At 47.0% G+C, this 22,644-nt stretch overlaps 1 long non-coding RNA gene across 1 annotated transcript; it reads left to right on the top strand.

Moving 5' to 3' along the window:
- Positions 1 to 231: 231 nt before the first annotated feature.
- Positions 232 to 16,291, top strand: LOC107181883. The gene is made up of 4 exons (XR_001512593.1): positions 232 to 389; positions 1,351 to 1,456; positions 6,287 to 6,409; positions 16,007 to 16,291. It is a non-coding gene; the product is annotated as an uncharacterized LOC107181883 (long non-coding RNA).
- The last annotated feature ends 6,353 nt before the right edge of the window (positions 16,292 to 22,644 follow it).

Consider the following 22,644-nt stretch of genomic DNA (forward strand, 5'->3'; position numbering starts at 1 on the left):
TTAAGACAGAACACAAACACCGCTTTCGAAGCTGAGCCCTGAATGGATTAAGCTAGAGAGTCCAACAGCAGTGCAGTTTCTGGAAGTCAGGCTATTTTAAGAAGTAGTGCATTACCCCCAAGCATGTTTTAGTGCTGTCACAGCACCTGGGGGTCCTGAGCGTTGAATCACTTCATAATTCAACAAACATGCGTTGTCCCCGTGAGCATCTGTTTCTCCTGTTTTGCCACAGATACGTGACGGGGCCAGAACTTATGAACTGCAGGCATCAATTGGTGTTTGAACTGCCTCTCACACCGGCAACTCCAGGGAGCATTTTCCAGGGCAAGAAGGTGCGTGGCTTTCGTGGTGTGTCCTGGAGAACTGAATGGCCAGTTCACTGTTTAAAGGTATTAATTATTAACAGTGATAAAAATGATGACTTCAACATTTATCTTTATTGTTTCCATTAAACTTTATTTAACGGATGGTGAGCCTGGCAATACAATTAGTAAGATAAAATATGCCAAGTGCTTGGTACAGTGTTATACATTTAAAAAGCAGGTCAGAAATTATAGTCTTCCTTTTATCATGGGGAAGTTATAATTTTTCCGAAAGATAAAAGTATTTTGGGAAAAACTTAATTTTTTTTCCCAAAAGGGAATGAAAATGGTTCTAGTCCAGTGGCTACTCTGATTAGCTAGGAATCGCAGTGTTCATGAAGTTCAGGTCTAGATATTCACAGACTGTCATTTTGATTGGTTTTGCCCTTTCCTGAATGACTAATCATATTAGCATCAACCACTGTAATTATTATAAATAATTGATATTGCTAAATATTGATATGCGGTCATAATTGTAGCTGGCATCAGTAGTTTCTCTCACCCAGTATCCCAGCCTCTGCTCTTGGTGGTATCTAGGTTCTCCTTTGACTAATTACCACGCCCATTGGATTTGGTCTTGATTGGTATATCAAAGTGCACACCCTTCTTTGGAGGGAGGCTCTAAGGTAGTGGAGCTAATTCCTTCTCAGCGCAACCCCTCGAAGGTACTATTCATCAGTTCCTGTGACTTACCTGGGGCCGCTCCTGACTCCTGCTTCCTGGTTCCTTCCAAAGCTTGGCCGTTCCATGTAACTTTGATTCTGCCAACTCTTAGAGCCACCCAATACATCTTTAAAAATTTCTTTACAAGTTAACCAGAGGTGATTTGTTTGCTTAATAATCAATGAACCCTAAATACTTCTGGGAGGTAATATTAGTAAGCGTAGCTGTGATTGTTATTTTCATTATTCCAAAGTCATTGTAGTCATAACTAACATTTACTATTTGTTATGTCCTGGGCACTATTCTAAGCGTTATCTCATTGCAGCATCCTCATGACAACCCTGCGAGGCAGCGGGTCCGCATCATTACTAGCCCACTCTACAGATGAGAAAACTGTGGCACGGAGAGGCCAAGTAACCTGCCCAGAGCTGGTAAGTGATGGAGCCAAGTCTCAGATGCAGCATCTTCAACTCTGGCGCTCACACCCTCGATCACTGTACTGCTTCTCTATCAAATGACTGGGGTGGGATGTGCCTGGCAACATGTTAATCACTTCACATCCGTCATCTCATTTAATTTTCACAAAAGCAGTATTACCTCCCAGAAGTTGAGAGAGTTGACAGAATGATAGGTTACATGGAATGGCCAATCAGAACTGTGGGTTCTGATTGCAGCCACACAGATGAGGAAAAGGGGGCGCTCAAGGGGGTTAAATGCTTTGTGCAAGGTTGCTCAGCTACCAACATTCCCGAGCAAAGCCATCACGTCAGGAAGGTCTGCGCCTGTCGGGAGAGGGAGAAGGGAGAGGGCCAGGTCTGCTCAGACTTAACCTCACGCACTGTTAACAGAACAAAGAAACTTTAAAAAATGTTGCGCATCAGGCTGGCTTTGCAGGGTTCCCAGGAGGCTTGAGCAGAAAGGGAAAACTTCCTTGTGCTGAGATAACGTTGAAACCCACATTTCCAGGCCAGCTGTTTTTTTTTTCCTTCCCTGTTTTCTTGGAGAATTCCAGGCCTGATTAGATCATGCTCTGGACTCGAGTCAGCCAAGGGCCACGGTTTAAATCACTGTGCTCCTGATGACCTTACATGAACATCTAAGATAAATCTATTTATTTTACACTGAGATCATGGAAAATAAAGCAATCCCTGCTCCTCTCCAGCAGACCATGCTTGCCAAGCCGGTTTTCATGACATACTTGTATAGTTAATTTATCTTCTCTGAAGAATGAGATTTAAAAACTAAGAAAGAGTTACTAGTGCTTGTGTCAGAAACAATGGTGAAAGCCAAGAGCATTGTCGTAGACCCCTTCACCAGAATTGGCAGGTTGATGTGTTTCCAGAAGCGGGAACAAAGACCCCCAAATTCCACGGAGCCTGGGGAAACTCTCAGTGGCTGTATTTTCAGGGCTGTGTCGGGAAAGGAATGATGTGGAAGACATCTGGGTGGCTGCTGTTTGGCCTACACCATGGATACCAAATCCCACCAGCATTGATGGCACATACCCCCAGACTCCTAAGTAAAGTGGAGTGAAAATTTGAAATTTGTGCCCAGGCGGTAGGTAGGACCATTTTGAGAGGATTGCCTGGCTGGGATAATTTTCTAGAGGATGCTGATGGGGGTGATGTGGAGAGTAATCAAGGTGAGGGCAGAGGAACAGGTGATTTCTGCTTTGCCTTTTTAAGCCATTATTTCTAGACCCCAATTTTTCACAGCTTTCCGAAACATGGAAGGATGGGATTACTGTTGACTTAATGTCTCTGTGTTTCATTTTGGCTTCTGTAAAATGGGTTTAACCTAGTGCCTAACTCAGATGGGAGGAGAACATGAGATAATAATGCATGCGCAATGCCTGGCATAGGGTAAGTAGTCAATAAATGGTAGGCTCTTCTTACATTACCCCTCTCCCATCTGCCACTGACCTGTGTCATTCGGTGTTCTCATCTATGGCCACTGGTCTGTCTTCAGGGGTTCATGGCTTACTTAGATTATCTCTAAATCTTTTCCTGTGTTAACATTCTATTACTCATGTCCACTCCCGCCATTTTATAGGTGGAAAAAGAGATTGATGTTCAGAGAGGTTCAGTGACTTGTTCAAAGTCACACAATTAGCAACTCTAACTCTACTGCTATTCATATGTATTAGTTATCCATTGCCATATAACAGATTACCCCAAAATGTAACATATGACAACAACAAACATATTGCCTCACATTTTCTGAAGTTTAGGAATCTGGGAGTGGCTTGGGTGTATGGATTGGCTCAGGGTCTCTCTTGACCCTGAGGTGTCGGCCAGGGCTGCAGTCAACCTAAGGTTTGGTTGGGCTGGAAAATCTTCTTGTGAGATCATGGACATGGCTGTGGGTGAGAGGCCTCAGTTCCTTGCCAAGTGAGACTCTCCACAGGGCTGGCTGCTCCTGACATGTTTTTCCCCAGAGTGAGTGATCCAAGAAAGTGTAGAAGGAAATAGCAGTGTCTTTTATAATCTAACTAGAGACCCAATGCACAAAAAGTCATGCACTTGGAAGGAGGGAGGATTCCTCAGCCTGGCCTGTATCCTTTCACAGTCCGGGACCCCTCGGGGGATGTCCACCTGCCAGCTTAGGCCCGCTCCCCGGGGGAACAGGCCTAAGCTGGCAATCAGATATCCCTCTAGCACAGCAGTTCTCAACCTGTGGGTCGCAACCCCTTTGGCGGTCAAATGACCCTTTCACAGGGGTCGCCTAAGACCATCCTGCATATCAGATATTTACATTACGATTCATAACAGTAGCAACATTACAGTTATGAAGTAGCAACAAAAATAATTTTATGGTTGGGTCACAGAATGAGGAACTGTATTTAAAGGGCCAGAAGGTTGAGAACCACTGCTCTAGCAGCCTGGGAGCCCTCAGGGGATATTCTACTGTGGCTTAGGCCCGCTCCCCCCAGGGATAGCGGGCCTAAGCTGCAGGTGGACATCCTTAGTGCTGCTGAGGAAGTGGGAGAGGCTCCCACCACTGCCGCTTCACTTGCAGCCCACTTTGCTCGCAGCCGCAGCCCGGCTTGTGGCTAAGCGGAGCTCCCCCTGTGGGATCACACTGACCACCAGGGAGCAGCTCCTGCATTGAGCGTCTGCCCCTGGTGGTCAGTGAGCATCATAGCAACCAGTCATCCTCATAGTTCTGCCATTAGGGTCAATTTGCATATTACCCTTTTATTATATAGGATTGCAAAAGTGATGGACTATCACTTCTCCCATGTGCTATAGGTCACATAGATAACTCAGGTATATTTTCAGAGGTGGGGACTGTGCATGGACAAAACTGTCAGGAGGTGGAGATTATTGGACACTTAGAAACTGGCTTCTACTTAAGACTGGCTACTTCACAAGACTTAAGCCAGCCAGTGTGGCTCAATGGTTGAGCATCAACCTATGAACCAGGAGGTCAAGTTCAAATTCCTGTCAGGGCATGTGCCCAGGTTGCAGTCTTGATTCCAGTTAGGGGGCATGCAGGAGGCAGCTGATCAATGATTCTCTCTCATCATTGATGTTTCTATTTGTCTCTCCCTCTCCCTTCCTTTCTGAAATCAGTATATCCTATATAATAAAACCTTAATATGCAAATTGACTGACCGGCAGAACAACTGGTGGAACGACCGGTCACTATGGTGTGCACTGACCACCAAGGGATAGATGCTCAATGCAGGAGCTGCCCCCAACCTGCAGGCCTGTACTGGTGGTGGCTGGGGGCGGGGTTGGCGAGCGGGTGGTGCCAGGCCAGCCAAGGCGGGTGCAAGTGGGGACACTAATCACCCTGCCAGTCACCCCACAGATTGACCCTGATCACCAGCCAGGCCTAGGACCCCTACCCATGCATGAATAGTGTGCACTGGGCCTCTAGTCCTATATAATAAAAGGGAAATATGCAAATTAACCCTAATGGCGGAACAACCAGGAACGACTGGCTGCTGTGATGTACACTGACCACCAGGGGGCAGACGCTCAATGCCGGAGCTGCCCTCTGGTGGTCAGTGCGCTCCCACAGGGGGAGCTCCACTCAGCCACAAGCTGGGCTGAACACACTGACCACCAGGGGGCAGACACTTAATGCTGGAGCTGCCCTCTGGTGGTCAGTGCGCTCCCACAGGGGGAGCTCCACTCAGCCACAAGCTGGGTTGATGGTTGTGAGTGCAGCAGCGGTGGTGGGAGCCTCTCCTGCCTCCTTAATAGTGCTAAGGATGTCCGACTGCAGCTTAGGCCCACTCCCCAGAGGGAGCGGCCTAAGCTGCAGTCAGATATCCCCCGAGGGATCCCAGGCTTCCAGAGGGATGTCTGAGTGCCAACTTAGGCCCGATCGCCCAGGGAGTGGGCCTAAGCCAGCAGGTGGACATCCCCCGAGCGGTCCCGGAGTCTGAGAGGGCACAGGCCAGTCTGAGGGACCCTCCCCACCCTGAGTGCATGAATTTTTCATGCACCAGGCCTCTAGTATTTTATAAAAGACTAAGTACAGAAGTCTTTAACATGGTCCCAGGGACCTACCTTCCTCACCAGCTTCCTTGCTCTCTGAGCTCCAGTTTGCACTGGTCTTTTTTCAGTTCCTCACACAGACCATGTTTCCTCCCAGCTTGCCTTGGAAAGTGCTGCTCCTTCCACCTATAACACTCATGTCTCATCACCTATTACACTAATGTCACACTCCAATGTCTCATCGCCTGGAACACCAATGTATTACTCATGTCACATCACCTGGATCACTAATGTAGCACTCCAGTGTCTCATCCTCTTTATCCTTTAATGCTCAACTCTACCAACATGTCCTCCTGATTCTCTAAACTAAGTCTGTATTGAAAATAATTGAGTCATCAATTAATTAATTATTAAGATGTATACACAGGAGCATATGGTCTGACCTGTCCTCTCTGGGTTGTCAGGAGGGAGCAGAGATGATAAAGTCAGGCCTAGATTCCAGGTTTCTTTACTCGGAATCCTGGATTTCCACTCTTTGTAACCACTTTTTAATTCCCATTCCTAGGGGGAGAAAAATAGCTGTTATTCTACCTTGTCCTTTTACAAGGCTCTTTTCATTCGTTCTTAAAATAGGCCTATGCTGATTTTCCAGACTGAGCATCTGGCCTATATTCTTGCTCCCAGGTCCCTCCATTAACCACAAGAAACTACTTTCTTTACAGTATGCTATTTTATTCCCTTGTCACTTTGATTCTTATTTGTCACCAAGTACAGAGTTTGAGAAGTCACCAGTTGCTCTTTTTGTCACAGGTTTTCATTGGAGATCAAGTCCTGCTTCTAGAATGTGTTGGGGGAAGAGTTGGGGAAGAAAATTCTCTCTTTTTACCCAAGATTGTGGTTTCTCGCCCTGGATGAGCCACTTGGAGCAGAGAGGTTAGTTCTTTCCTCTTTCTCTCAGGACACACACACACACACACACACACACACACACACACTCACACACTCACGCACTCATGCACTCCTTTGATTTATCCTATTTGCTAGGGTGATGGAAATCACAGAAGCATATATATATACGTATATGTGTGTATGTTGAGGGTCAGGAGGCATGTCTCAGCCAAAAATGGAATTCAAACATGTCTGTAGAAAAGGTGGGGGGACCACCAGAAAGTGATTTGCGGGAGGCTTCCTCACCCTCTGGGAGGTAAAGGGTGGGGAGGACCCCATGAAGTCAGACACGGATTGCGTCTGGGTCCTGTAATACGGAAGCTTCTGAGGGAAAGAATGAGGACCTATTTGTGGACTCTGTGACCCTTGGGGCACAAGCGGGCCCTTTTGGAGGTCTGGGTGACCTGGTAGGACTGTGAGTGGGGAGGAGGGCCATCACCTCACTTCAGGTGGGCCAGGACCTGATGGCACCTGGAGGCCCAGCAGCTAGGAGTGGCAGGCAGCACCCTAGCATGGACATTGCCGGTGAACTCGTATCAGTAGCAGCTTCAAGGCCACATTGTGCTCTCAGGGGCTTTCATGCAGGAACCGAGGGTGAGTGGGGTGGGAGAAGAGAGAAACCCAACAGCTGCAACTGGATGCATTGTGTCTCTGGTAACTGAACGGTTTGTGAGCAGCTGGGAGACATCTCCAGGGGACACTAGGGACACCAGAGGCTGAGATCTCATGGGGCACCCATGTCCTCTAGGATGCTATGGACAAAAGCCAGTGATGTGTGGACATGGCTATAATCGGTGACCTGTTTGGGGCTACAGACCAGAGAGACCTGAGAAATTCAGATTCATATTGAATAAACCACTGAAGTTAGAGGTGAGAGAAACCTTAGAGATCAGAGTCCAACCCTTCACTCTGCTGAAAGGAAGCAGAGCCCAGGGAGAAAGGCAAGTTTTCCAGGGCAGGCAGCTAAGTCAGAGAACTGAGTTCTAGCCTCGCTGTCTTTGGTACCTAGGGAGTTTGGGGAACTTACATATATCTAATATTTCCTTAAGACCACTGAGACTTGGAAGGGTGGACTGATGCTAAGAGGCAAGCAGCCTATAGGTTGGGTGGGTTGCACATGACCTGTGACTAGAGCAGGGGTGGGCAAACTTTTTGACTCGAGGGCCACAATGGGTTCTTAAACTGGACCGGAGGGCCGGAACAAAAGCATGGATGGAGTGTTTGTGTGAACTAATATAAATTCAAAGTAAACATCATTACATAAAACCACGGCTGGACTAGAGGGACAAAAATAATGCCAGCATGCCCCAAATGTCTCCTCACTGGGGAGGGGAAGTCCATGGTGACAGAAAAGGTGAGCAGATGCTGAAGTGGAGAAGGGGTGGAAGCAGAGGACAGTGACAAAATGAAACCACTTTGTACTTTCACTGGAGGCCCCTGACCTATTTGCCTCCTCCAGGCAGGATTCCTGGGTTTCAAATGACCTGATGTGCTTCAGCCATGTGCTGAAAACTCCCCTTTCCCAGGACAACTGGTGTGCCTGTCTGACCTCATACTTAGGTTCTTAAGCCTTACTTCACTGCACGTAAAGAGTGGGGGAGAGGAGAGGAAAGGAAAACAAAAGAAAAAGAAATAAGCAGCCCTGACCGGTTTGGCTCAGTGGATGGAGCGTCGGCCTGTGGACTGAAGGGTCCCGGGTTCGATTCCGGTCAGGGGCATGTACCTTGGATGCGGGCACATCCAGGGGGTGTGCAGGAGGCAGCTGATCAATGTTTCTCTCTCATCGATGTTTCTAACTCTCTATTCCTCTCCCTTCCTCTCTGTAAAAAATCAATAAAATATATTTTAAAAAGAAAAGAAATAAGCAGAGAAAATGGGAGTGGAGACAGGGTCGGAGCAGAGGAGGGGGCGATGTACAGAGACACACAGAGAGAAAGAGCAGGCGTGGGCCATAAATTGCTTCCAGGGTGTAAGGAACCACAGACGCCCGCCTTCAAGGCCTCCTGGGGCCACTGTGTAATAGCATCCAGCCTCCTGGCTGCAGGTGGGCCTCTCACCTGCCTCCCATTAGAGCTCCTTGCCTCTGGAAACCAGCATGATTTATGAATCCCGCTGGGCTCAGGGCCAGACAGCCACCCCTCACCCATCACATCCCGGCTGACCCCCAGTTGCCCTTCTTCTTGCACATGGTACAGCAGGTGGATTTGAATTTCTAATGACTGCAGACACCTGTGTTTCCCTGAGGCGCTCACCATGGTGATGGAGAACAGACCCAGGCCATAGCCAGGAGGAAGAGCGCCGTGGAAGGAAATATGAGAGACAGGACTTGTTGGAGGCATGGAATATCCCTGAAAGGGTGGACCCTGTTAGATTTCATTAACTGTTTACATTTCCCTGCCTGCATTCCACTGGTCACCTGCCCAGAAACACAAGTGGAAACACAAACCTTAAATGAGATCAGATTTTCCAATGAAATATGATAAGAAAAAAGGGGCCCAATGCCAAATCACAGGTAAATTTGCCCAGTCCACCAGAGGGACGTGCGTGAGCAGCCCGGTGAGAATGTGGCCCTGGTCCAGCCTGACTTATGGTTGTCCGGAGGCCCCGGGAGGCCCAACATGAAGGAGAAGGACTAACATAGGTTTACAGAGCCCAAGGGAAGCTGGAATATTGTTGCATAGGCTTGGATTTATGGGGAGGGGGGTGCCTGCCAGATCCCTCCCAACCTCTAACGCCTTTGGAGAGTAGCACACTTCTCCTGGTTACGATTCGGTTGCAGCTCATGGAAACTCAAGATGGAAAGTTTGAGGCCTCAGGTCAAGCCAGCAATGCAGAGGAAAGAGAAGACTTTGTTATAAGACCTAAATCTCTCAGTATGCAACACAGTTCATCTTGTTGCTTACCTCAAGTTCCTTAGTAAAGTGTAACCCCTTCATTCCCAAAAAGTGTTCCCAGGGATCAAGCCAGGCTAAATCGTTGGTGCCAGCTCTCAAGGGCCAGCACTTCTCTGCTGCTGCTGCTGCCTAAGGGGAAAAGTGGTCCTTGCTCAAAATCTTCCTGACTCTCCTAGAGAGTCTATTGAAAGAACGTTCCCCTCTATCAATAGTCCAGCCTATGACCTTAGAGGAGGTAACTTCTGCTCCTTTAAGTTCTTCCTCCTCAAACTATAATACATAGTATCATTGGTATCATTAGCATTATTTGGGTTTTTGTTAGAAATATAAAATCTCAGGTCCCTGGCCCAGTCCTACTGGATCAGAATAGAGCCATATCAGGGGCTCAGGATTGGGCCTTGTTGCCCACAGGTTATTTGGAGGTGGTGTTCGTTGATTGGCTCAGTAAGCAGCAGTCCGGGCTGTTGTATCAAGTGACCTCTATTTCTGCTAGCATGGCCATTCTGTTCATGTGCTCCTCATGTCAAGTTTGGGTAGCTGATGGCAATACTGGCTAATGTCACCCAGCTGAGTCATTTCTACTGTCTACTTAAGTGACTTTTCCTTGGTAGATGCTTTCTTGTCTACCATGATCACATTTTTTGGTCATACGTAGTGCCCACTGCCATATGCCCAGACACATGCCTATACTTTAGGCCTCCTTGTCTCCACTCATTTAGTCCTTTTCATTTCAGACTCCTGATTAGCCAGTGAGGCCATTGACCACTGTCCATGAGTTACATATGTTCTCACTTCAGGCTACTTTTCCTTCCACACAAAGCAGATGACTTGGTGCACCACTCAGAGCTCTACCCATTGGAAAAACTTTCCTTAGCTCCGTCATTCAAATCTGCTCTCTGATGCACCCAGCATCCACTTGCATTTGAGCTTACACTCCGAGATGTTCCATGTGGGATTTTTCTCCTTCAGCTTGTTGTATTGGTAAACGCCCCTCACAATGGCTGGATATAGGTGCAAGTGGAGAGAGGGGCACTGGGCAGCCATGGAGGATGGCATGGGAGTCTGGGGTTCCTACTCATGAAGCCTGATTGTGCCCTCTGGTCCTACTTGGGATCCATTCTGGATGTACCAGTGTCATCTTAGGATGGCCTATGGTCTCGGGTAACTTTATGACTTAGAGGGTCTGATAGAACTCAGCTCATGATGGGCAATTATATATTAATGGTCATTTGATACCACAGAATCAAATATCCCATGTCCATGAGGGCCCATTAACACTCTAGGATATGTTCCTCAAAAGCAAATGCTGTAGATGACATGGCCTTGGTCTAGAATCCCAGAGGTCTATGTTGTGATTCTCCCACTGGAGCTTGCTAAAAGGTCCTTTCTTCATCCTTTCCCACCACTGACATCTCCAACAACAGATGGCCTGGTGGGTCATATGCTTCAAGTGGCAGGGCTATTTGAGAGCTTGTTTGGAGGTTCTAGCAGGGGAGTGCAGCTACTCTTGACCGAAGACCAATACTCTCCTCTGGGTGGAATGGTGTCCCCTTTGACCGACCATGCAGCGTTGGGAGGGATGCACATGGATCGGCGAGGAAAGAGGGGGACACCCGCCTAGCCAGCCAGATCAGCCGAATTCAACCCTGTTGATCAATGGGGTGACAGATGTCACAGCCAGATCGCCCTCACTTCCATGGCAGAGCTATTTGTACCAAGGCCTGGACTGACTGCAGATTCCTTTCTTGTTCCAGGCCCCATGCAAAGCTGACTACCTTTCAGATTTCCTGGCATATGGGCTGGAATAGTATTGCTAGGTGTTGACTGTACTGTCTCCAGAATCCAACCCAGGGAGGCCTGACAGACATCATATTTCATTCTTGGTGGCGGTGATGAAAAATGCAGCAATATGTTTTTCACTTTGGACAGTATTTCTCAGCATGCCTCTGATCTCTGGACCCCTGAAAACATTAGCAGTGTGCTCTGCCTCTGGGTCTTCATCGGGTTTATCTCCCACCATCTGAAGTGAGATGCTTTCCCAAGGCCTCCAGTGTGCTAGCAGCTTTTACTGTACTGCTCTGTCACTGATGTAATGACTCGATGTGATATTCTGTAGGATGTCCAGATGGTCCAGATTTTCTTCTGTGAGGGCAGGAGAATTAACAGAGACCTAGGACAGTACCGTAAATTATTGTCCATTCCACATGAGTCTCTTCTCTGATTGGGATGTTTAAGCTGCTCTAGCAAAGATACCATGAATGACCCGACAGCCATATTGGAACTACTTCTTGGTTGAGTATGTGATTGTCTTCTGCCATTTTACCAGTATCCATCTGGTTTCTGCAGGGACCTGATTGGTGAATTAAATTGAAATATGGATATATGAAAAAGGCCATCGCCGCTGCATCATAAAGACTCTTGAGGGTGGCATTAATCTCCACCATTCCCCAGGAATGCGATATGGTTTTTGATTCACTACCTTGGGAAGGGGAAGGCAGTTTCAGACGCGTTTATTTGGCCTTTCTATTATGATGGGCCAAGGATCTCATGTAGGAGTTCAACAACTGAGTATGTCAATCCCAATTATATATTTGGAGAACAGAAAAAATGATCACTAGGTGGGTCCATGGCCTCACTGGACCCATTGTAACTTGGCATTTGTCCAAGACTCATTTTATTAACTTGCTCTCATATGCCTCTAACAGGTGGGCATGATGCCATTTCAGGTTTCTAGCTATCGATGTCATTTGTGTCCAGTAATCCTCAGAATGTATGTGTGTTTCTCTCTCCTCAGTCCACAGTCATCTGAGTAAGTTCTGTCTCCAGAACCCAACCCAGGGAGGTCTGACAGACATCATATTTCATTCTTGGTGACAGTGATGAAAGATGCATGTCTTTGTATGTCTTTTTAGGGAAATGTCAAAGGAATCATTATATTATATACTTGACGTGATGTTGCTGTTCTTCCATTTGTCTCTGTAGCCAACAAGTTCTTGGTATGAAAACTGACTCAGGTCTAGGAATTGAGCAAAGTTCATGACTTACTGTTGGGGTTACCACCCTCAGCGTCCTGCTCATCATTCTTGCTCTTTTTGATTGATTATATTAAGCAGCAGCCCTGCTTGTCTACCTGTCTGTTTTCTCCCTAAGGAGAATGTGTTCTACTAACCATCTTCACAACTCCTTTCGGGTTAAGCCCCCTGGGATGTCCCTTCAAGTCAGCTGGTTTTGAGGGTAATTGTAGGGCCCACCTTTTATGGTAGTTAAATACCATCACCTGGACTCTATTTCTTCAAGTCCTCATCATTCCCTGGGCTGTGAGTAGACCATGTCCTGTGACTTATCTCCTACAGTCAACCTTAGCCTGTAGGAAAGCCACCACTGAATGGCTTAGTGGTCAGCCTAGTCCTGATGCCTTGATGAACAGTGTGTTCTCTGTGTCCTTCCATGGAACAAAATCTCTGATGGATCTTCTGCCCTTACATAATATATCCATCCAATCCAGCGTGCCTACTTCCCTGAGCCATTTAATCCCACCATCTCTGTGGCATCTCGGGCATTACCACTTGGGTCAGGATGGGCTATTGCTTTCTCCAGGTTTCTAAGAGTTAACTAACAGCACACTTGCACATACCCTAGGTTTCTTGCTAGGGTGTATAGCCCATGTCCCTAAAGAATACTTCCAAGTAAATGAACTCTTGCCGATCCATTCTTATGTTCTGTACTCCTTGATCAAGCACGCTCAAAATCCAATTCCTCCTGCTGGAACATGCTAGCGAATTCGTGCAGCTTCACTGGGGATTGCTTCTTTCTTTCCTGATCAGACCCAGCACTTCCTAAACTGGGATTAGGCTGGGATTTAACCCTGGTTACTGGCCTGGCAGCCAGGACAGATTTGGGAGGAAGTCTTGAGGAGGACACTTGCTCTCTTTAAGTGGAGAGGTCCATGCTGTATCTTCCCATGGGAACCAGTTCTAGTTCTTAATAGGGACAAGTGAGCCATCTCTGTAGGGAAGATTCAGGGAAGTCAATGGAATCACAATATTTGGGGGCATCGATCCAGATGACTCAGTCTCATGTTCAGGAGTTAAACTTTTTCCAGCCAAGGCACTGGTTTTAACATAGTAGACCTGCCTTGACTGGGTATTCAACACTCTTTGAAGCCTGGTGACTATAAATATCAGAGTCTGAGTTTGCTCCTCCACTGTGTCCATGCTTCTACTGCAGGAGCAACCAAAGAGACCCCCCTGGCTTTCACACTTGGTTTTTAAGACTATTAATTGTCCTTAGTTTCTTATTATCCCTCAGTAGGGCAGCAACTAAACTTAGAACCCAGCTATTTCTTACTGTCCTTATATGTGTTGTTTCTCTATGATGTTCAAAGGCCTGAATCATCATACCAAGCAGGGCATTCCCCTCCACCAGGATATTCTTTTAAGTAGCCACCTGTCAAGTTTTTATCCATTGGGTTGCCACCTTGTGACAGGAATTCTTCTTATTACCACTTCTTTTTTATCATTCCTGGTACCAATTGTGTTGGGTGGTTCCTTTAAGAAGCAGACACCAAGCAGAGTTAGAAGTGCAAGACCTAATTATTGATGCTAATGTCTGTGAAAGATGAATGGGAGAGAGGGCAAGAGTAGGCAGGAAGCGCCTTCAGACTGCTCTCCATGCAGGTCTGGCACTGTGAGAAGCAGGGGGTCACAAAGGGGGATTGGGTCAGAGATGCCAGACTGCTACAGTAGGAGCTCTAGTGCAAATATTACCTATAGAGGAGTCCTGCGCTTGGTAGGAATGACTAGTGTCCTTGCTGCCCTGTCCTGGACTGGGAATAACATGCTTTCAGTTCACATGCTGGAATTAGGTCATTTCTGGGTAGGCTCAGAGGGTCAACACATATCCTCAAATTGCAAGCAAAAATCAGTATGTGTTTATTTTTCTATGGCCCATAGCTTTTGACTAGATTCTCAAAGGATCTCCCGATGCCCCAAAGTCCTGTGGCATTGGAATGAATTCACTTGATCAACCCATTTTCTCCTGGCTCCTTTCATTTGCCTCATGTTTAAGGAGTTGTTTATATACTTGCTACAGGCTTAGCTACACTGGCCTCTTTGTGTTCCTTACACACACTCAGCTCATTCGCACCTCAGAGCCTTTGCATGAGCTGTTCCCTCTGCCTGGAACACCCTTTCCTGGCTCCCATGGTACTTTACTTCAGGTCTCAGTGTAAATGTCACCTTCCCAGAGAGGCCTGCCCTGATTCCACAAACTGAAGTACCTCCCTCAGCCACTCTCTAGCAGACTTCCGTTTCATTGCTAGCATAGCACTCTCACCACCTGGTCCTTCCTTCTTGATTTGTTTATTACAGATCTTTGCCCAGTAGTGCATATGCTCCATGCAAACAGGAATCATTGTCTTGTTCATTATGCCCCCTTATTGCCAACAATGTGACTGACACATGAGAAATACAATATTTTCTCATGTTAAAGAATAAATGTTTGTCTTCTCTATTAGAAGATATTTCTCTACATGCCCCCCTTACATCTCCTTGTAACTATTTCTTTATAGCACTATAAAATATAGATATAATTGTAAACAATCCAAACAGACAAAAAAGTCCAGACAAAAGATACTGATGCACTTGCCTCAAAGATAAATAAATGCTAACACTTTGCTTCAATTTCTCCTTTGCTTATTTTATATTTTACTAGTAGCTAACATTTCATATCTCATATTTTGGATCTGAGTATTTAGCACTACTGTTGAGCTATGGATGCTAGAGCCACCCTACCTATAGACTTGTTGCACTATACCAGTGGTCGGCAAACTGTGGCTCGTGAGCCACATGTGGCTCTTTGGCCCCTTGAGTGTGGCTCTTCCTAAGCCTTAGGAGTATCCTAATTAAGTTAATAACAATGTACCTACCTATATAGTTTAAGTTTAAAAAATTTGGCTCTCAAATGAAATTTCAATCGTGATACTATTGATATTTGGCTCTATTTACTAATGAGTTTGCCGACCACTGCTCTATATGATAATAAAATTCCTTGTTGTTCCAGCCCCAGGAATTGGGTTTGTTGTACGTACAGCTGAAAGCCTCCTCCCTGTGATGGCCACATTTCTCACTGTTTTGAGTCTTAAACTGTGGCCAGCTAGCAGTTTTCGTCTGGCTGCCTGTTTACCAAGGTACAGACAGTTTTATTGCCTCCTCTAACTCAGATTGCCCAATTCAGAAATTTTTTATATTAGTAATTTATTTCTGTGTAACAAATGTAACAGCTTAAAACAACACAATTGATCATCTCACCCATTTCCTGTGGGCCAGGAACCTGGGCGCAGCTGGGCTGGTGGCTCTGGCTGGGGCACTCACATGATGCTGTAGTCAAGTTGCAGGCTGGGGCCACAGCCATCGGAAGGGCAGGGGAATGTGCGCCCAAGCTCATCCATAGAACTGTCATCAGGAGCCTCAGTTCCTTTCCATGTGAGACTCTCCCTGAGGCTGCTCACGCAGCATGGCAGCTGGCTGCTCCCAGGGTGAGGGATCTGAGAGAGAGAGAGATGGAGGGGGCTCCTCCAGCACGCCACCATGCACTCCCCAATATCCACCTGGTCATCAAGTGGGAGTCATATCTGATTGCTCTCATTGCTACCTCCCACGTACACCATAACGACTTTGTACCTCCTCAGTGCCTCTCACACCATGCCACTTCTCTCCATTCTGTTGGATGCAGGATGCCAAGAGAGCTGAGTCTGAGGACAAATTGGATTCTGAAGCTGGTCCTCAGATTGTTTCCCATGTCCTACAGAATAAAGTTCATGGTCTTCAAGGCCTGCCTACATCTCCAGACTCTGTATTACATGGCCCTCCTCATCACTGTTCTCTACTCTCCCTTCCCTTTTTTGTTTTGGTTCTAAAGTTCAATGCCACTTCCTCAAGGAAGCTTCTCTGTTGCTCAGATAAGATTGCTCCCTTCCCCCCATTCCATGCTCCCAGAACATTCTCCCCTCACTTGTGTTGCTCATTACTTTTGCTCAGTGTCTCAGTGCTATCTGGTCTGTAAATCCACAAGGTAAATCCTGGACACACAGGTGTAGTTCACAGACATACTCTAAGGGCCTGAAAGGATGCCTGGCACATAGTAGATATGCAGGAAATTGTGCTTAATAAGTGAATGAATGATTTTTTACTTGGTAAGTTTTTTACTTTCTCCTTTAGCACATGGAAGGAGGTTCCATAGAAGGAGACCAGTTGCTTCATATACAAACTAGAGGCCCAGTGCATGAAATTTGTGCATGGGTAGGGTCCCTAGGCCTGGCCGGTGATCAGGGCTCATCTGTGGGGTGACTGGTGGGGTGATCAGGGGCCCCTGCTGGCACCTTCCTTGGCTGGCTTGGGGCCTGCAGGCTGTGGTAATCTCCTGCATTGAGTGTCTGCCCCCTGGTGGTCAGTGCACATCATAGCAACCAATCGTTCTGCCACTTGGTTGATTTGCATAGTAGGCTTTTATTATATAGGATCTTATTTATCCCAGTGAACAGGTGGCAGCATTGAAACAGACAGTAGTGCAGTGCGGGAGATTTTCTGAGCCCTGTGACAAACACTCTTTTCTTAACTCAACTTTAGTCAAGATTCTCTGAGCCTTTGTTCAAGTAGGATTTGTTCTCAAGAGTTAAAGTCTTGCTAAATCAGCTTAGTGAAAGTCCCCAATCATTGATGTCTGATTACCCTTGATATCTGATCAAATTCCTTACACTGCACATCTCCTAGGATACCTGATCACCCTGGCCTGCTTTCGTCAAGAATCCTATCAAATCAGTTCAGCCAGAATGCCCCCTTACCCTTAATGTTTCCTGTTAGTAATTTCCCACCCACTGATCCCATCCTCCTCCTTGGCTGTAAATTCCGACTTTTCCTTATTATCTTCAGAATTAGGCCCAATCTCATTCCCCTACCACAGCATCCCATTGCAGTGGTCCCTTGACTAAAGTCTTCCTTATTGTCTTTAACAAATGTCAGAATACTTTTTTTAATACCTGGACAGGGTCCTCTCAATTTGTCTTCAAACAAATGCACACTCTACCTAGACCTCCAAATGGAAGCATAAATATACAAGTAAATATATTTTTTCAGAGGGGCATCTGTTTCACTATAGGAACCTAACCTAACTTACATCACCGGACCCAAGGAAAATGGTACCTATTAAGTTTTATTTCTGTTAAATACCTGAAAGGAGGGTTTTTTGAAAAACTCTAAGATTATATATTCATTGATAGTTATAATAATAGTCAACATTGATTGAGCTGCCATATATACGCTAGCCTCATTTTAATCTCCTCACCAACATTAAAAGGTAGTCATTACCTCTTTTTTACAGTTGAGGAAACTGAGTCTCTGAGAGGCCAACGAACATGCCCATGTTCACACAGCTGGTGGGTAGTAGAGCCTTGATCTGTCCCGGGGCCTGTTGACCACAGTGTCTTTGTGCTGTTGTACCCTGATGCCTTCTCATGGAGTTACCCTACTTTTTGTTTCCTTCATCACCCAAAATGGCTCAACTGCATGTACCTCTTCAGCTAGACACTTGGATTCTGGTCAGATTTTTTTGTTGTTGTTGCCAGTGTTCTTTGAAATGCTTTGCAGTTCATTTGCAGAACTGACAACATTTTGTATTAAGTTGAAGTTTATAAATATACATAGGGAAGTCAAGAGCAGGTCCCCCCACCCCCCGCCCCGAGTGATTCAGGAGCACACGGACTATGAAGGAGGGAGGCTCACTGGCTTTCAGCAATTTGCATGAAGAATGACCTAGAGCCAGAAGAATGTGGCCAGAGAAAGAACCACAGACGCACCTACCCCCTTGCCTGGCTCCCAGTGGAAAGAGAGTGGAGCTGAGCCAGACCTGGAGGCAGAACATTATTGCTTGTTGTGTAGGTGAACAGCCGGTATTTATTAGAGCTGGAGACGTCCCTGGTGGGGCCGGTTACAGCAGGCTCTGGTGGAAGGGCCCTTTGTCTTTCCACAGACCGACCCTTCTCCATCTCTGGCCCTGGTTGACTTGAACTTTGTGTTTTGTGTAACTGATGGAAACCAAACTTAATTGCCAGCAGTCTGGGATGCCCCTCTCAGGTTTGCAGACCAGCTCCACCCAGCTCTTTCCTCCGGCTTTCCCACTCACTGTATGGTTGCTGCTCAGCGGCTGATCTGCCCAAGTTGTGGCTTGAAGAATGGGGAGCTGTTGGTATTCACAGGACAGCCTTCTCTGCTGTTTCTTTCTGTGTGTTCACATACAACCAGCCTTCCTGGTGGCACTGAAAAAGGTACAGGTGTTGTTAAGTGCCTCTTCTTTTCATGAAAAAATTTGTGGGTATTGTGACTTGTAATTAAATGAGTGGCCTGACTCCATCTACTACCGCCAATTGTGGATTTCTCAGTACTGATTTTAAGTAAATAATTCTTACTTCCAGGTATCATTCCCTACTTCCCAGTATGACACATTGCTTTTTTACACCCATGGCCTCTCTAGCGATTTATTTCTCCCAGAAGTAGGTGTAGAAGGTGAGGGCAGGAGGGAGAGATAGCCATAAAAAAATAGCTAATGTTTACTGAGTGTGTAGGCACTATTGGAGCTCTTTATCCAATCCTATTTGGGCAGGTACCATTATTCTTCCCACTTAACAGATGAAAGAACTAAGGCCATCAAAGGTGAGATAACTGCCCAGGTGTGCACAGGTAGTAAGTGGTCCAGCTAGATTCAACACTAGCAATGTGATTCAGAGCAAATGCTCTTAAGGTAGAAATATAAAAATGGGTGTGTATGTGTGTGTGTGTGTGCTAGGGGGGAGATTCTCCAATACCCATTGTGCAGTTTATAGCCTAGACCCATGGTCGGCAAACTGCGGCTCTCGAGCCACATGCAGCTCTTTGTCCCCTTGAGTGTGGCTCTTCCTAAGCTTAGGAGTACCCTAATTAAGTTAATAACAGTGTACCTACCTATATAGTTTAAGTTTAAAAAATTTGGCTCTCAAAAGAAATTTCAATTGTTGTATGTTGATATTTGGCTCTGTCGACTAATGAGTTTGCCGACCACTGGCCTAGACTCAATAATTGTATATAATTAATGACTTCCCCAAAATTCAACAAATATTTGGTCAAATTTTCAGTATCAACTTATGAAGATCAATCATTAAGTTGGGAGCTGCAGGTCCCCTTGAAGAAGGCTATGGCTCCCTCTTACTCCAAAAAAAATACAAACAAACAAACATGCAAAATGCTTGCCTATAATTTCCAAAGGTTCAGAGGCCCTCTAAAAACTCCCTCCCAATAGACTTCATGAAACCTAGGTTAAGAACACTGGATTTAGAACTAAACTCTATTGGTATGAAAAATTGAGTTGACCATGATGGGAGGAGAGGAAGCTGAATTGGTGCAGGGCTGCATGGCCTCTGGCAAACTGTGCCCTTTTCTGTGTCATAGTCATAGTAGCTTCCCTCGTCCTCTAGCAGCCCCGGTTTATTGTAAAGTTCAACAAGATGATGCCTTGAGGTCCCCAGGGAAAAGTGTCTCATTCCTTCTGGAAAATTCCCTTCCAGGTTCCAGAACCCCAGGAAATTTGCAAACCCAAAGGAGTGCAACTGCCCAATAGGAACCAATGACTCCTGTGGGTAGGACAGCCCAGGAAGAGAAGCGAGGGCTGGTACCCAGGCCCATAAGCCTGCAGAGGCAAACACCTGGCACCAGGGACTTCCTCAGGGAGCAGCCAGTCAGGCTCATCACCTGGGCCTCACCCTGATGGGGTATATTTGCTGCAGAGATGAGGTTGTGTGTGTGGATAGGGACCACAGAAGACAAGGGAAAAAGGAAGTGGAACTGTCAGCTGATGGTAGAAACAGACTCTTAAGAGGCTGTAATACCCATTCTTGTTAGGAAACTAAGTCACCTCCCCACTCCCATCACCAAAGGACTAGGGCTGGTTGACTACCCTCCAAGTAAAGCTCCCCTCTATAACCTCTGCCCTCCACTGCTTAGATTTGCTGCCCTTTGGTATAGCCCCCACTTTTAAGGCTACTCCTGGTGCTTTTTTAAACAAATTTCACCTGGATGGAAAGTTACTCCTGGAAGTTGAGGGTGAGGAAGGAGGCTCATAACATGGGAATTCTCTAGGGTCAGTCTTGGGAAGGTAATTCAGATAATGATTAATATTCATCAAGTATGTATTATGAGCAAGGCCCCTTGGCTAAAGGCCTATGGACATGACCTCATCAGATCCCTCCAACAGTCTACAAAGTGGGTTTGATAATTATTTCCATTTTACAGATGAGAAAACAGAGATTCAGAGAGGAACTTAGCCTGCTGAAGGTCTGGTAGTCAGAAAGTGGTGAATCAAGGACTTGAACCCAGGTCCCTGACTGCTGAGTTCGTCCTCTCAGTTACTTCACTGCACTGGGCTCAGGTGCAGGGCTGGGATTTAGGAATTTCTCCCCCAGAGGAGCACCTGTGTCAGGGCCCCTGCCCATGCAGGCTGTCCTGGGCCCAGGGGATTCCACCTTCTTCAAGTTCTTCCCCTCCATTCCCATTGCTTACTCCCTACTCCAGGCCTTCGTCCACAGGCTCAGTTAGTTGCTCTCTCTCTGCCAGTCTTGGCCTGCTCCATCCCTCAGTCTGGATATCAGGGTGACACTCTCTTCCTAGCACTTTACTTTGGGCCCAGCACCCACTTCTCCTGCATTGCCAATCCCCCATTAACTGAAGAATAAAATCCAACCACCCCGGGCCAAACTCTTCCTCTTTTCCTGCTCTTTGCCACATCCAAACTAGACATATTGTCTATCCTTTCAGGTTGGCTTTTGTTCATATCCTATATAATAAAAGCCTAATATGCAAATTGACCAAATGGTGGAACAACCAGTGAAACAACTGGTTGCTATGATGTGCACTGATCACCAGGGGGCAGATGCTCAATGCAGGAGCTGCCCCCAGCCCACAGGCCCCAGAACAGCCAAGGCGGGTATGAGTGGGGGAGTGGGGGTCGCGATCGCCCTCCCAGTCGCCCCGCAGAGGGAGGCAACTGGTGGTGGTGGCTGAGGTGGGGCCAGCGAGCAGGCAGTGCCAGGCCGGCCAAGGCGAGTGCCAGCAGGGGCCACCAATTGCCCCGCTGGTAGCCCCACAGATGGGCCCTGATTTCTGGCCAGGGTTAGGGATTCTACCTATGCACGAATTTCGTTCACGGGGCCTCTAGTATATATATAAATCTTTAACTCGCATTTTTTAAAAATTCAAATGTTTTTATTGTTTTTAGAAAGAGAGGAAGGGAGAGAGATAGAGAAAGAGAAACACTGATATGAGAGAGAAACATCCATGGCTGCCTCCTGCACACCTCTTACTGAGGATCGAGCTGGAAACCTGGGCATATGCCCTGACTGGGAATCAAACCGGTGACCTCTTGGTTCATGGGTTGATGTTCAACCACTGAGCCATACCAGCTGGGCTCACACATATTTTCATGATATATGTTGCCATGGATTCTTTGGGAAAAGAATAAATATAAATTGTTATATAAACTTGTAAACAATCATTATTTCCTAGTGGCGCTGGCCAAATTTAGTCTTTCCTTCTAGAAAGCTTTTCCTATCCCCTCCATGGATTGAGACTCTACTTCTCTCTCAGTCCCCAGGTCAAGCTCCCCCAGCTCAGGGAAACCTCCCCACTGCCCTGGACCTGAATGATAGAAGGGATAGAGGTGGAGGGGTGAGGTAGGGGTTGGCTCCCTTTCTCCTTCCATCACCAGTGCCTCCTCCCACAAAGACACTCACATGGCAGGCAGGGGAGCCTCCATCCCAGGCTACTGTGGGGGTGGCGATGGGGGTGGGGAGGAGGGAGTGGGTAGGGGCATAAATGTGAGGGAGTGGATAGGGGCATAAAAAAAGAGGAAGAGTGGCCCAGGGTGGCTGGATTTTATTCTTCAGGACTCACCTTAGCTGCCCTACAGCCCCGCCTACCTCTGCCCCATCCCTCCACCCCTGACCTGCCAGCGGTCCCCTTCTCTCAACCTGGCCAGGGAGCCTAGCAGGACCTGGGTTGCTCCCCGCCCCCCCCCCTCCCCTCCCAGCTTCCCTGCAGCAGTCCCTTCCAGCCCCAGCCTGAGTTTCCCAGTGGCGTGGCCACACCTCCCCCGGCCCCACAAGGGTTAAGGCAGCAGAGAGGAGAGGTTTGGGCTGACGTTTAGCTCTGTCGCTGAAGGTGGTTCCCTCCGATGAGGATGGGAGAGCCTGGCGAGCTGAAACCGGAGCTCCCGCTCAGCTGGGACTCGGGGAGGTCCCTGTAGGAA

Source organism: Myotis davidii, unplaced genomic scaffold (genome assembly GCF_000327345.1).
Source record: "Myotis davidii unplaced genomic scaffold, ASM32734v1 scaffold94, whole genome shotgun sequence".
In the NCBI taxonomy this organism is placed as follows: domain Eukaryota; kingdom Metazoa; phylum Chordata; class Mammalia; order Chiroptera; family Vespertilionidae; genus Myotis; species Myotis davidii.